Raw genomic sequence first — 16,582 nt, 5'->3', positions numbered from 1 at the left:
TGATGGTGGCAGAGCAATACTCTATCTAGAATAATTCTGACTGTTTTTGGTTGTTGTTATTAATTCTCACTTGAGGATATTTTCCCATTAATTTTTATAGAGAGTGGAAGGGAGAGGGAGAGGGAGAGAAATATCGGTGTGAGAGAGACACATCGATTGGTTGCCTCCTTGACTTGGAACTGAACCCATGGCACTCTAACCATTGAGCACACCAGCCAGGACTAAATTAGCTACCTTTAAAAGATATGTGAAATCATAGAAAATACGTGTCTCTGCCTCAGTTCCTAGCACAAGGCTCTGGCACCCTTATAGTTTCCTAGGTGACAGGAGTTTTTGCTCTAATGAAGTGACTCTGGATGGGCTCCTGGATGAGGGCTAGTGACTGGAAAGACCAAGGAACAATTAGAACCTTGAAATTTTCACCCTAGTCCCCCGTTCTATTGAGAAAGTTGAAGAGCTGGAAATACAGTCACAATCTGAGCTACTGGGACTTAGGGCTTTAACATATGAATTTGGGAGGATACATAATTCAGCCCATAATAGACCTCAAATCTGCCCAACAGCAAATTTAGATCTTTAACAAATGCAACTGAACCACAGTTGGCAAGGAATAACCCAATTCATATTTCCATGCATCTAAAAATGCTTGTAAATAAGCATTCTGCATCACCTGCTCTCTTCCCTGGGATTCAGCAGTTTCAGTTGTCACTCCCTTAATTTCCCATATTGCTCCACCCAGTTCCACTATTATCTCTAATGAAAAAGTTAAAAATCACCCTGGTTGATGACTCTGTTTAGAATTTAATCACTGAACTTATACTATGATATTTTGAATATTTTTAATCCAAATATACTGAAACATAGAAATCAGTGAATATTGACATGTCAATTAAAATATATATATATACACACATATATATATACATATATATATATATATTATTGATTTCAGAGAGGAAGGGAGAGGGATAGAGAAGTAGAAACACTGATGATGAGAGAGAATCACTGAGTGGCTGCCTCCTGCACACTCCTGACTGCGGATCAGGCCTGCATCCTGGGCATTTGCCCTGACTGGGAATGGAACTGTGATTTCCTGGTTCATAGGTCCATATTCAACCACTGAGCCACACCGGCCAGGCAAAATGTCAATTTTTATGTTTATTTTCTGGTTTTTGTGATGAGAGACAAAAGAGGATAATGAATTTCCAGGAGAAAAATAGAACTTTCACTCTGACAAATAAAGGGTATTGAAATTGACCCTTTGAAAAGGTATGTAAAACCTTTGTACTGAGGAGACTCAACTTGGTGGAGTGTAATAAACATGAGGTTATTTTATGTTTTAACCATCACCACCTTCAAAGTTTTCTCTGATGGATAAAATTTTGGTCAAATTTGATAACTTAGGCAATTTCAATAATCACAAATTTTGTCTACTCTAGTTTATAACACCAGTATTGTTTCATAAACTGATTTTCGCTCCCCCTGTAGCCAGAAACAAAAATCCTAAGTATCCCATAATCTAAAATTAGTCTCAGATAAACTGACAACCGTTTCAGAGAGAAAGGGAGAGGAAGAGTCTAATGAAGTGACTCTCCCCTTCTGCTGGCTGGTTCTGAGATGAGAAGGAAGCCTGGTCGGCTCTTTACTTCTCTTCCCTGCCCGTCACCTTCAAGCACGGGCATATTTGTGCAGAGCACAACTAGTTACATGCTATTTGGCTCTTTCTATCTCCTCCTAACTTTCTGTTTCCTCTTACCTATGGTCATGGAGGAAGGAGTTCAAAAGGGGCATGTCATTTATGTCTTTTCTGTGGCTGTGACAAAATGTTGGATCTTTCCTAGGAAGGATCTGTGAGTGTGTAAGTTCAGAGAACCCAGCAAGGAATCCTTTTACACACACACACACACACACACACACACACACACACACTTTTCAGTCAAGGAAGATCAAGCCTCAGCTAAATCCCTTTCAACTCCTCTCAGCATCTCAGGACCTGCCCCTGCTAGAAGATCCATTTGCTCTTTCTTATTTCTTTTGCCCTAGCCAGCACCCATTCTATTAGAGTTCAGGCAAGATGGTTAAGTCCACCTACCTTCTAAATCTAACATATGCGCCCAATGTCCAGAAAACTCATGCTTTTTTGCCATGAAAATGGTGGGAGTGCACAGTTCTCTACTTCTGCCTCCTTTCTCCATTCTGAGATCAGTCTGCTCTTTTTATTCCTCTTCTAGAGAGGTGTAGATTATGGGGTTCTTCTGGAGTACCCCCTCAGTTTGCTTTTGTGATCTCCCCCACAGGCTGACACATTCTCCCAAAGCTTCTTCCAGGTGATGGTCATATACATGAAGAAAGGAGGGAATGGATGTTGATATGCCTGACAAGTAGCCCTGGCTGTCTTATCCATTGTGGCTGTCTTTCGATTATGCAATACTTAGAAAATTTTGTGTCCATTTTGTGGGTGTGGTTTCCAATTCAGGGCACTCAACATCCTCTAATTATAGTAAAAGATTCATCACCTAGAAAGCAACTATAGTGGAAATGGCTAAACTGCAAGACAATTCTGACCAACTGCTTTGGGATTTCCTTGGAAATCTAATTTTTTAGACAATGGAAAAGAAAGCTGAAGAGTGATCCCTCAAAGTAAATTTTCTCAATTAGGAGCTGTAAATAGAAGCTTATTTTATGGCAGATTGACAAAGATCTACACTGATTTTCATGATACATATACTCCGGATTTATATCCCTGCTTCTTAAATGTAATTTGCATACTATTCGAAATCTATCTCTGAAGTTTTGATTTCTGTATTTAGAATGATAAGAATTCTTATCTACATGGCATTATTTCTAGAATAAAAAAAGACAAAATGGACATATAACTGTTTTATAAACTACAAAATGCTAAGAAATATGAAATAGTATTGGTGGTGGGGTGGGTTTTTTTCTGCCCTACTTATTTTAAAACTCGTTTGTGTATACAATTGACTGCAGAGAAGATAACTTTGGAAGGAATAAAAAGACACCCAACTCCAGTCTTATTTTTTCTTGTAGAGGAACTGGAGACAGGAACAATGATGACCAATCACGTAGACTCTGAATAGGAGAGGAGCTGACTCCCTTTTTGGCCCTCACGCTGTCTGACATAAACGTGAGGAGCAGACACTGGCCTCCGAGCTGGAACTGAGATCGGATCAGGGAGGTTTTCTGCAGGAGGCAGTGGTTCAGAATAAGACACTTGTGTTTAGACAGCACTCAGTTCCCTTCTCACTCACAACAGTGCCATCCTGGTCAAGTTACTACCTGCCAATGAGCATAAAGATATTACTCATTGGGCGGATAACAAACTTGTAATGCTGGTGCACAATACGGTCACACTATTACACACTGTTAGCTCTTTAATCACATTATTTGAAGTGCTTTATCTGCAAGATATCGTTGACGCAGTTCTAAGTGTTTTACATACATTATGTGAATTGAATGCCTTTATACATTATATATTTTTAAGCTAAGTAACAACTGTCAGGAGGGCTAACAAAAGCAACATTTGTTTAGTTTTCTGTAAAACTTCTGTGCTTTCAATCATGCCGTTGGGAAGCCTGGCGAGCTCAGGAAGTAAGCAGAGAGGTGCAAGGGCTGCAGGCCACAGAATCGGGGTTTCCTTCTGGCCACATAATTCCTGGCATCTGCAGGCACAGTCTTTCGTGTGGGTTTCCTTGGACACATGCTGCATTACTAGTTAACTGATCGCTTTTCAATATTTTTCTACTGGACATGAAGTTTGCTCATTTCACTCCCTGTATCTAGTTTCAAGACTGAAGAACCACAAACTCATGGCCAGAATGGAAGATATACTTGCTGTCTCTGAACAGATTATAGAAGCATGCCTCTTGATAAACTACTTTTTAATCTTTTACTTATTATATGATAGACCTTGAAAGGACATTAGACATAACTGAGACCTATGTTTTTCAGAGCGCCCTGCAGAACCTAAATATATGTTATGAGAAAAAAAAAATGGTTCTGTGGTCAAAATAATTTTGAAAATATTGGCCTATATAAATTAAACAAGATTCTTTAGTAAAAGGCTTTTAAAAATATGTAATATGCCTTCTAAAGCTGCAAAAATGCAAGAGTCCTGGGTTCTCTTCTCACTCACACATAGTGCGATGCTGGTCAATTTTTTTTTCTGTGCATTAGCATACTGATTTTACTAAATTGGGTAGGTGAAAAAACTTACAATATGTTGGTACACAATATTATCTGCATTATATATCCATATTATAGAAAACATGTTGTGTATCTATTTGCCCAAGAATACTTTTTCACAGAGATTCTCCTGGAAGTATTCCATGGAACATACTCTGAGAAATAATTATCTAATTGTGCCATCCTCATTTTTTTCAGGTGAGGAAACTGAAGTCCAACAAGATGACCCTGAAAACAACTGCAGTCCTAATTTGAACCTGCACGAAATTTCCCCTTAAACTTCCCCTTCCCTCATCACATCAAAATAAACCTCCAACTGCCCTACTGGAAACAAAACTGGCAGCTCCGATTTGAGTAGGTGGGCCAACTTAGGCAATGTCTTTTTAGAGAGTAAACCACAATCTCTCATGTCCCCAATTTTTCCTTATCTTTTTGCAGTGGTTAGAAAATCACATTTCAATGTTTTTGCCTGATGTTTTATTTCTAAACTTAATATACATGCCATCTACTCTGTAGACAGAAGCCTTTTATTTATTCCTAAATTCACCCATCTGGCACCCGGCCACAAAATTAATTTGTAAAAGCCTCCTATGAATCTAAGAAATCGAATCCTTTTTGAATGTCATTTGGTTTCGTTTAGCTAAATCATAGATTAATGGTTTGGACTGAGAGGTGGGGTAGAGCATATCTAATAATTAGATCTCCACCAGTCCTGCTTAAAGGAAGTATTTGGTCTGAATTAGCGGGGTCTGTTACAAACAGCTTACCACAGTCCCCTGTCACCCTTGGAGTCCAACACCCAGTTTGCTTCTATCTTTCAGTGTAACTCCTCACTGACTTTGAGGGAGTAAGACTAACAGATACACCGGGAAACAAATCTTACATACAATTTATTTATCCTCTAACATTCTCAAAATATTATCTAAATTATTCTGATACTGAAATGATATCATGATTCTTCATCTATGGAGAGTTCTCTAGAAAGATCAAAGATCCTTAAACTGCAGAGACTTCCTGGAAGTTTGTGTCTTAAGGTAATGCATGTGTATAAGTACCATATTCTCTTGCAGGAACTCTTTCAATTATTTCATTCATTATAATATTTTGAGAAATGGACAATCTGTCCACTTGGACATTTCTAAGTTGTATTAAATTTGATATTTAGCTTTATATCCAGGAATAGGCTTCCATCATTGCCCTCTGATTATGGACAAATCTGTGTTTGTTTATATTCGCTTTTCTTTTCTTTTTTTTATTATTTAATATATTTTATTGATTTTTTACAGAGAGGAAAGGAGAGAGATAGAGAGTTAGAAACATCGATGAGAGAGAAACATCGATCAGCTACCTCCTGCACATCCCCCACTGGGGAAGTGTGCGCAACCCAGGTACATGCCCTTGACCGGAATCGAACCTGGGACCTTTCAGTCCGCAGGCCGACGCTCTATCCACTGAGCCAAACCGGTTTCGGCTATATTCGCTTTTCTTTAAAAATTATATATTGGCTGATGAGAGAGAGAGAGAGAGAGAGAGAGAGAGAGAGAGAGCGAGAGAGAGAGATTGTTTTTTTGGAGAGAGAGAGAGAAATGTTGATTTGTTGTTCTACTTATTTATGCAGTCATTGGTTGATTCTTGTATGTGACCTAATTGGGGGGATCAAACCCACAACCTTGGCATATCAGGATAATGCTTGAACCAGCTAAGCTTAGCTTGGCCAGGGCTAAATCTGTTGATTTTAACAGTTCTATCATTCTTTTATTTATTTTTTTCAATTGCAGTTGACATTCAATATCATACTAGTTTCAGGTGTAACATTTCATTTTATTTTTAATTGCTGTTTTCACTTCCTCCTTTTTAATTATCTTAAGACCTTAGATCTGCCTTCCTAGAACTCCTTTCCCTGACCACTAGACTTGTAACCACTTGGAGATTGTTTTCCCACGTGATCTGAGTTTAATGACTAGAGCCTGCTTGTACAGTTCTGATTGCTCCCAACAGGTAAGCTCCATTTTTTTCCAGTGCATGATTCACATACAACATTTTACTTGTGATACTAAATTGTTCTTAGTGTAATATAATTTTGTTAAGCTATTAAGTTTTATAAAATTGTATAAGAAGTAAATTGGACAAGTATGTGCATTATATATAGATACATGGCAAAAATTTTACAATATAATTTCTTGATATAGATCAGTGCTTCCTAAGTGAGCATGAACATACCCCAAAATGATATTTGACAATTTCTAGAGACATTTTGGGTTATGTGATTGGGGAGATGCTACTGGCATTTAGTACAGAGAGGCCAGGGGTGCTTTTAAATATCCTACAGTGAATAGGAACAGTGCTCTACTACAAAAAATTATCTATCCAAAAGTTCAAAAGTGCTTCTGTTGAGAAATTATGATTTAGGTAATCAATGCACCTTGTGAGTTATCTAGATACAGTGGAACACTTGTTAACATATTGCCTTTGTAAAATATACTCAACAGATGAATGGGAAGCCATGGGAAACTAGCATGGCTTGCAAAAGACTTGGATCTTACTATCAACTAAAGTTTATCTCAAGTGTCTAAGAATATATTCTATAATAGCAAAGGTTAATGGGAATAAAGTAATCTTTCTACTTTTTATTCATATTTTCTTAGGTCATCTTTGCTCTTTGACATTTCCTACTCCTTCAGAATGAGATGGTTTGGCCTTTTGTCTATGACTCATTTGTTCTTAGACATCATTTTTTATCTTAAAGCAGTTTCAGCCCCTCCAACTTCAAGCCAATTGTATTTGCAGGTCTTTCCAATGCCTTTAGGTAATCCTTGGTACAGACAGCATATTTTCTTTTAAAGCCTTAAATCTCGGGTTGTAAAGTCCCTATAAATGAATGTTTTCCTTGTGGTGGGAAAATGTCTTATTTAAAAATTGTTTAATAGCCTGCCACTGTCAAAGGATAACATTAACACACTCAGCCAAGATATTTGTGTTGATGCTAATTCCCTTCTGCTTTCTATAGCTCATGCAGAACTCTCACACACTTGATATTTTAGTTGTGTGCTATACTTCTTCAAGTGAAGCAATTCTTGGAAACAATATGATATCATGAGTCTGTTAAAGCTATTAAGTCATGGAAGCTAGAGTAGAAATGAATACAACAAAAACAATTTATATAGGAATATGTTTCTCAGTGGATCAGTTTCAATATTGCTCCCTGTGGTTGAGTCAAGTTTATCCTAAAGGCCAGTGTTTCAGCCATCATCCACATGGACATAAATAACACAGTGATGACAGAAATTGTATTTCCTTCAGTTTTAGGTTTAATGTAAGTGCATATTTGAAACTTACTTGACAATAAATAATGCTATAAGAGAAGTTGGGAAGGCTAATATTACGTACCATCATCTCCCAGGAGGTCATTCTCATTTCTTGCTCTTTTCTTCTAGTGATTTCTATCCTTGAGGAGGCTTCTATCATTAAGGAATACAAGTTTTAGCATAAAACCTAAAGCTTGATTATATAGTGACTAACGCAGCCATGCTGTTCTTCTCTCCAGATGACTGTGCAGTGCCCTCGTGTCCTGCCTGGAGTGCTCACAGGCTTCAAGAACGACTGAAGCTATTGATATCTCATGAAGCCAACTGCCTTTGCTGCTCCCTGTCCAAATAGTTGCCCAGATGTCTACCAAACCTCACCTTTCTTTCCACTGTGCCAACTCCTCAGTGTTTGTGAGGCATAAACAACCTTTTGCATAGAAGACAGAAGACCCTGAACACGTAGGTACTTTTTAAAGCCTGGGTGGAATTCAACAGATTTACTCTGTTATAGAAATGCAATTTTGCAGCATATTTCTGCGTTGATCATATGTAGTTTGGAGTGTCAGCAGGGTAGAAAAGGGTTGAGGAGTGATGATAACAAGGAATTTGTAACGTTTCAACAAGAGCTTATTGAATCAGTACGCAGAGACAGAGGGCGAAGTGTGCTTATTTTGTGATGTTTTTTCATACATGAAGGGAAGAGAAAAAGGTGAGAAAAAGAACTAGCCAGCAGCAGCAGAAGGGACAGAATGTGGTCAGTTTATCAGAAACTGACTTTAGATTATGACACACAAAAAATAAGCAGAAAAGCATTAGCCTGACTTAAAAAGTGCATTTTTGAAGTCACATAATATTTGCCCAATAAAATAACATGCTAACAATGTCTTCTTGCACATTATTTTTTACTATTAGCAGTAATAAAACCTAGATACTTCTTTATCTGATGGAATTAGGTTTCATAATTGGATGATTCATAGAAAAACTCAGCCAACTGTAGTAATCATTAAAAAAGAAATGTCTTAAAATTTTAATTTTCACTATAAGCATAAAATGTATTATCATTTATCAATCTTTCATTTTAAAAATTTTAAAAATATTTATCTTTATTGTTGAAAGTATTACAGATGTTCCTGTTTTTTCCCCATTGACCCCTCCACCCGGCACCGGCCCCTCCCAGGCCTTCACCATACTATTGTCTGTGTCCATGGGCTATGAATATATGCATGTAAGTTCCCCAGGGAGAGCAAATGGTAGGGCTGAGATTCAAACCCAAGCTGTCTTGATCCAGAGTTCATGCTCTCAGGCCATACAGCCCTGCAATATCATATTATTTGAGAGAGTGGGCTCTGGAATTAAGCTGCTGAAATTCAAATGTTGGCTAAAACTTTTTCTGTGTAACCTAGAAAAACTACTTAACCCCTATTATGAACTTCGTTCCCTCAAACATAAAATCAGATTAAAAAACTACTTGCTTTATAGTGATTAAATAACATAATAAATTTAAAGTGCTCAGAAGAGTCCTTGACATTAAAGTAGCATTCATGGAGCATTAGCTATCTCCCCTCCCTACCCCTTACCCATTCACACCCCCACACCGTGTTTGTCCTTTAGCTTTCAAGTATGATATTGAGTGGGTGGTTCAATTAAACCACTTTTATAATTCCCTCTAATCCTGAAATGATATCACAACACTCTCATATCTGTGTTTTTAGATGTCATTCCCAAGCAATTTCATTTCTTGCCAGCTTTCCTGAGAAAATTTTTATTCAATGCCATGAAGTTAATTCCTCCTTTTGTCTTTTGTTTTTACATTTTAAAATCTTTTTTTACAAACATTTATGGAATTTTTACTTTTTACCATAAAACACTTTCATTTAAGTAGGCTCATATACTCAAATTTTAAGGTCCTTGAGTTGGGACCAGATGGTGGACTGCCTCTCATTTCACTGAGCACATGATTCTGGGCACATGGTTATCACTCAAAAGATATTCATTAAAATTGGTGATTTTGACAAAAAGAAATGACTGTTGATTTTTCTCTAGAACAGAGATTCTCACATTCTATGGGTTAGAAATAAAGAAAAATACATATTTAGAGGAAAAAAAACATAACCATAACTTTAACCTTTAGTTACTCATAAAAGGAATATTGTCATTTTTTTTTAATTTAAAGAGTAATTGAAAAAGTGTTGAAGATGGTTAAGTCACTGTTTTTTGTTTGAATGGCTGCGTGGACAATCATGTTGAAAAGGCTACTAATCCATGTCGATTTAAATCATTTTCTATGAGTTATTTTGATAAATCCTAATGTGAAACATACAGGGAGTTCTGTCACACCTAATATATTAGTTAGGAAATAATTGAACATTTATGGCCTGTGTCTTTTTGAGTTTTTTAGATAGTACATCATTTCCTGATTAGTGTTTCTCTGAGTATAACAAACAGCTATGTGATTACATTAAAACAGTGATTTTTAACTGGTATGCCCTACAATTTTTAAAACATTCAAAACCTGACAATTTAGTCAGGGACACTGATCTCTTTTACCTTAGACTGTTAAATAAAAAAGTGACAACAGCCAACACAACAATAGCTGTCTGGTGTAAATAAATCAAAATTATACATTTTTGGGGGTCATATAGGCAAAAATACATATATTTTTTGGTGTTACATAGATTTTTAGTAATTAGTTTATGTGTGCTATAAAACTAATTATGAAAAAGGTTGAAAATTGCTGCATTAAAACCTCAACTGGCAGACCAATTTCAGGTTAAATTAAGATGTCTACCCTTAATTTGCTGAAAAAAAAATAATTCATTACTTAATTAAGATGTCTGATGGGAGCAACTGGTGGTGATTTCTTTATATCCTTTACTACTGTTTTCCTAGATGTGGATATTAATCTACTGTAAAATGAAGCCCTTGTCTCTCTCTTTTTAAAGTACTTATGTAGCGAGGGGGATATACACTTGCAGCTTGAAATAAATTTTTCAGCACAGTACACCAATTTAGTAGTAAAAAGCTGTGTAGAAAAAAAATGACTTTGTGTTTATCAAACTCTAATTCAGGATTTAAAAAAATCACATTTAATCATCTGTAGACCATTAAACTAAAAAGTAATATGAAGGAGGCATTTATCTTGTCATTTTATTTTTATATATTTTAAGGTATAAAAGGGCCCGTATTACTCATCAGTTGTGAGATTACTCAGATGGTTCTGAGTAATTTATTAGTGTCATATTTTTGTATCTCTCCTATTAATTATTTTCTTGTAACAACTGTTTTCTATGATTATAATTACAGGACTGTGAGTTTTGCTTAGTAATGCAATAAAACATTCTTTTTTTTTTTAACCATTTCTTTTTAAGAGTCATCCTAATTCATTCTCTTTGTACATTTTTCCTTAATTTCACTTTTGGACCATTGTTTCATATTGATGGTTTAAATTTCCCTTTAATTTTCTCAATTTAAGGATTTTAAATTGTAACTTTTTTTTCTATCACAGCCATTTATTTTTATTTTTTATTTTTTTTTTACAGCCATTTATTTTTAAAGGTGAGAAACCAAAACATATCTAGAAGTGTAAAAGTCAAATTTAAAAGTAAACCTTCATTTGAAAATGGAAGTTTTATTATATAGCAATAATTTAATTTCACTTCAATATAAAAAGCAAAGTAAAACACAAGACAGTATATATTTTAATCTACTTTAAAATTTTTCACCTGAACTTTAATGGGATATAAAAAGTTCAATTGTGAATAAAAATTGTTCAATCATTTTCTTCCTGCCAAATTTATAAAAGTCTTAGGAAATCCAATTTAATCAAATAGTGTGGTCTTAAGTTTTAAGGTTTTATTGACGCACTGCATGCTACCTATCCTACTAAAATTCAATGAGAACATCTTGGGATTTACAATGAGAGAAGTGATGCACATACAGCAGTAAAGATAATAAAATAAAACTATAAACAGAATGAAAAAGCAACCTACTGAGTGGGAAAAAATATTTGCAAATCATTATCTGATAAGGAGTTAATATCCAAAATATGTAAATAACATATAACTTAGTAGTAAAAAATCTAATTAAAAATGAGCAGATGATCTGAATAAACAGTTTTCCAAAGAAAACATACAGATGGCCAACAGGTACATGACAAGATGTTCAACATCACTAATAATGAGGGGAATATAAATCAAAACCACAGTGAGGTATCACCCCATACCTGTTAGAATGGTTATTATTAAAAAGATAAGGGGTAACAAGTGTTGACAAGGATGTGCAAAAATGGAAACCCTTGTGCACTGTTGGGGGAATATAAATTGGAAAATAGTATGGAGGTTCCTCAAAAAATTACAAATAGAACTACCACATAATTTAGCAATCCTACTTCTGGATGTATATCTGAAGGAACTGAAATCACTATTTTGAAGAGATAACTGCACATCCATGTTCACTGCAGCATTATTTACAATAGCTAAGATATAGAAACAACCTACATGTCCATCAAAGGATGAATGAATGAAGAAATTGTGATATATATATATATATGAAAGTCTAAGCGACTGACCAGTAGCTATGATGTACACTGACCACCTGATGGCAGATGCTTAATGCAAGAATGAAAACCACAGGCATGGAAACATGGAACAAACTGATGAATCTCAGAGGAAATCGGGGAGGGATGAGGGTTGCGCCATCCGCCTCTGCCTAGGACGGGCCTCTGCACCTCCAGGGGCTCCTGGCCGCGGGCTCAGGACTCTGCCAGGGGCCTGCTCCGCGGGGCTCATTTTCTCTCTCAGAGCCGGAGAGGCAGCCGGTGTGGAGTACCCGGGAGACCCGCAGGCAGAAGGGTTAGTTAATTTAACTGCTGGAGGTTCCTCAAAAAATTACAAATAGAACTACCACATAATTTAGCAATCCTACTTCTGGATGTATATCTGAAGGAACTGAAATCACTATTTTGAAGAGATAACTGCACATCCATGTTCACTGCATTTGTGCACCAGGCCTCTAGTATATACATAATAGACTGTTATTCAACTATAAAAAGAATGAAATCTTGCCATTTATGACAACATGGATGGATTATTGGGGGCATTATATTAAGTGAAATAAGTCAGACAAAGGAAAATACCATATGATCTCACTTATATGTGGAGTTTAAAAAAAAAGGAGAAAAAGAAAAAAAAGAAACAAAGTAAGCTCATAGAGGTTAATGGTCACCAGATGTTGGGGATGAAGGTGGGTGAAATGGGTGAAGGGTACAAATTTCCAGTATAAAAGAAGTCAGTCATGGGGATATAATGGACAACATGGTGACTATAATTAATATAACAGTATTGCATAATTGAAAGTTGCTAAGAAAGTAAATCTTAAAAGTTTCCATCACAAGAAAAAAATCTGTAATTATGAACGATGATGGATGTTAATTAGATTGTGGAAATTATTATGTAATGTATACAAATACTGAATCATTATGTTGTACACCTGAAACTAATATAATTTTGTATGTCAATGATATCTCAAAAGAAAAAAAAAAGATTACAAAAGTTTTCCAAGAAATGTCAAGAACAAGTCATGTTCTAATGTTAAAAAGCAAACTTTGTCTTTCAAGCTGAAAAGGAAACATTGCTCTCCTGTTTGGGTGCATACATGTCTTTGACAATATACTGAAAATGTTCCCTCCTTCTTCCCAAAACACTCCCCCTTTTGCTACCAATTTTCTATGCATTAGAAAGAGATTGATGTTTAGGAAGAAACAATAATGCCTTTTGACTTTCTTTTAGGGAGACACTTCTCACTCCACACAAAACAAGAACTAGAAAGGGCAATCTGAACAGAGACTTCCTCTTCATACGTAACTTCTCCCTTCCCCTTCGGAGACCAAGCTCTACTCAAAAGACATACTGAAATAATGAGAACAGCACTGGCCAAGAAGCATCATTCTTATGTCATGAAAGCCCCATCAACCACTTCACTCTACCACAGATTCACTGAAAAGAGGAAAATGGCTATTTTTGCTCCCTCTACAGAGAAAGGATCCTGGGAAAAAAGGAGCGACATCTGACTACTCACTCTTCAGTGCTTGGACAGCAGTCAATCGTGGTGTTTTCAGAGTACTGACCAGCTCCCAAAATGCAACAATGAGAATCTTGAACAATCTCTTCAGGAAGTTAGGACCTCAGGAAGGCAGAGAAGCAGAACTCTCAAAGAAGTCTCCCTTGGGAAAGAAACAGCATGCTTTATTTTTTTTCCTCACCCCCCTCCCACCCCCCTGAGAAACCTGCTGAAGGGGAACACGATCTTATTTCCAGCCGCCTATCCATGCCAACTCTCTTATTCAACTTCTCGGTCCCATATCCATAGTCATGCAGTCCTCTCTGACAAAGATTCGGTCAGCCTCCTCTACATCTTTTCTACACAGGTCAAGCTTGAATTCCCCTTTTGAACTTTGTAATTCTCAGTCATCTGGATGCTTCCTTAGCAGTAGCTAGGGTTTGACTGATCCATCTCCCTCAGCTCTTATTTCTCCAATTGCTAAATTCTCTATTCTTTCACTATGGTCCTGTGAATTGAGGATCATACTTGCTTTGATTAATTCACACCCCCCCCCAAATAATTTATTCTGGGGGGGATTGTTTGCTACTTTTAGATTCTATATATTAATTAACCTAAAACATTATTTTGAGAAATCATGTCGTCAGGATATTTAGTTTGACTCCTATTCATCATGTTCAATCTTTTCTATTGTTTCTCTGTGACATAGACATACATTTGGAGATGGAAACGCGAATGATTAGGAAGAGTTTCACTTGAACTTAGGCGCCAACCACTCAAAATCCTATTCTTTGCTAGAGTAAGGGCAAACTGCCTGAAGGACTGTGAAAGCAGGGTAGGGATTCCTGGATGTAAGAGGAAGAAAAATCCTGTTCTATTCCCACCCACTCCATGAGAGGCCCTCTGGAACCCCTAAATGGTTTAAGGATACAGTAGTTGGCCCCCCAAATTTTCTAGTGTTGATATTACTCCATAAGCACAGACCAAGGCAGGGATTTCCATTCGCAATTTCAACCCCACAAAAACAGAATAAACATGTTATGCTAACAGCACAAATAGTTGTTTCTTTGGCTGAAGGGTTTGTGGATTGCTGAATTTATCAATCTGAGTTTTTATGTAACAAAAACATAAAAACTAATTTGATATTGTTTTGTTTAATTTTCATATTCAAATAAAGCTCAAGTTGAAATAATATTTGGTAGAGAGACTAAGTAAGGTAAATTACCCTTTTACTTAATTCCCCACTAAATGGAAGGCCCTAGGGAGTGTATGTGTGTGGATATGTGTGTTTCTGTTTTCAGGATATAAGAAAATGTAATGTAGTGGTTGTTCTAAGAGACTGGTTTTATGTTTGTGTGAAAGTAAACTGAAGGAAATTATGAAATTCCTTTCCCAGGGGATCTTTAATAGTAACATGGGTGCAACCGCTGGGATCTTAATGACAATTTCTGCCTGCAGGCAGGGTAATGGATTTTGAAGACCTTTCTTGGAATTTTATGCTCCCAAGAGTATATGTAATTGAGTTCAGGAGTTGAAAGAAATAAAGATTCAAAAAGTATATTCCCTTCAGGTAAGTTAGTTTTCTGACCTTGGATGTGAGTTTGTACATCTGTAAAGTTAGTATTAGATCAATGATTCTTAACATTTTGTTGTTGTTGTTGTATAATACTAAAGGGGAGATCATAACTTTTCTGAAGCCCATCCATTAACTGTCTGGAATCCATGGGCCTTACCTTAAATACTAAAATTAATGATTTTTAGGGTTGCACATACTATAGTTTGATTCCTGTGCCGAGCTGGCACAACCATGGGTGAACCTGAGAGGGGACGGGTGAAGGATTTAGAAAAGACAGACAAGAGAAGAAAGCTGGGCGCTAGGTGAGACGCTGCCCTCTCTGGAGGGACAGCACCACAGCCTGCAAGCCAGTCTTTATTTACGCGTCTGCCTATATCGCCGCCATCTTCTCTGCACGGGGATTTTTTTCTCTCCTGGGTTTTGAATCTATTCAATTACATGCACCTGATCAAGCTTTGTTTCCTTGCTGCACCTCAGACAACCCATATCACTCAGCCACGTGGGACCACAGGTTCGAACCCTAACCTATCCAAACACTTGTAGCCGCTCTCCACAGATTCCTATATTTCAAACATTTTTAAAGTATTAAGAGAATTACTAGGACACTTCTGTTCTTAGGAAACTGATAATCTCATGTGAAAGACAGTGTGCACACACACAAAAAAAGGAATAATTGCATCTGGTGGGATTTTAGGCTTCAGTGCACACTGTGCATATGAGGAAAGAGATCAGAGTCATGAAGTGGGAACGACTCAAAGCAGCCAAGTAGACTCAACTCAAGGAAAAACTGTTCTAGGTGGAGGCAAGGAAGTACAGGGAAAGAAAGTCAGAAACTCAGTAGTGTCAGAAATATGACACATTTTTTAACTTAAGGGAAACTTTATTTAGTCTTCTTTCTAGAGCAATCTAGTTTAAAAATGAGTTGCAGTTAAGAGAGAATAAAGAACATGGTACCTCAGAGTGAGAAAGACAGACAGAGAGGCTGGGCACTGGTCAGGGGCTTACCTGCCAACTGTTCCCCACCTGGGAAATGATGTAAAATCGGTTTCTTTCGTTTTCTGCTCAACGGTCTTCTCCAGCGAGTGGAGTGGCATCTGCTCGCGTCTCCCTGGGGCCTGGCTTGCTGGTCGCCTTGGGGTCCGGCTGCGCTCCAGCGGCTCCGCACGGCCTGCCTGCTCCGCGGGGCCCTGTCCACACGAGTCTTCCTTGGGCGCAGCCCCGGTCCGTCACCCCCTCCTGTGTCTGCACCGCTTCCACAGCCGCGGAAGAGGCCCACATGGAGTTCAGGCTCTGCTCGCAATTGTTCCCTTCCATGACCTTCCTTCCCCACCTCCGGCATCTTCCGGGGCACCGCTCGCCTGCCCTCCAGCAGCGGGTTGTCTTTGCGTGGCTTCCCGGCAGCGTCCAGGGCCTGGAGGGCGCACTGCGGCCATTCTGCGTT

Source organism: Myotis davidii, unplaced genomic scaffold, assembly GCF_000327345.1.
Source record: "Myotis davidii unplaced genomic scaffold, ASM32734v1 scaffold438, whole genome shotgun sequence".
Classification (NCBI taxonomy): domain Eukaryota; kingdom Metazoa; phylum Chordata; class Mammalia; order Chiroptera; family Vespertilionidae; genus Myotis; species Myotis davidii.
This window is presented reverse-complemented; position numbering follows the sequence as displayed.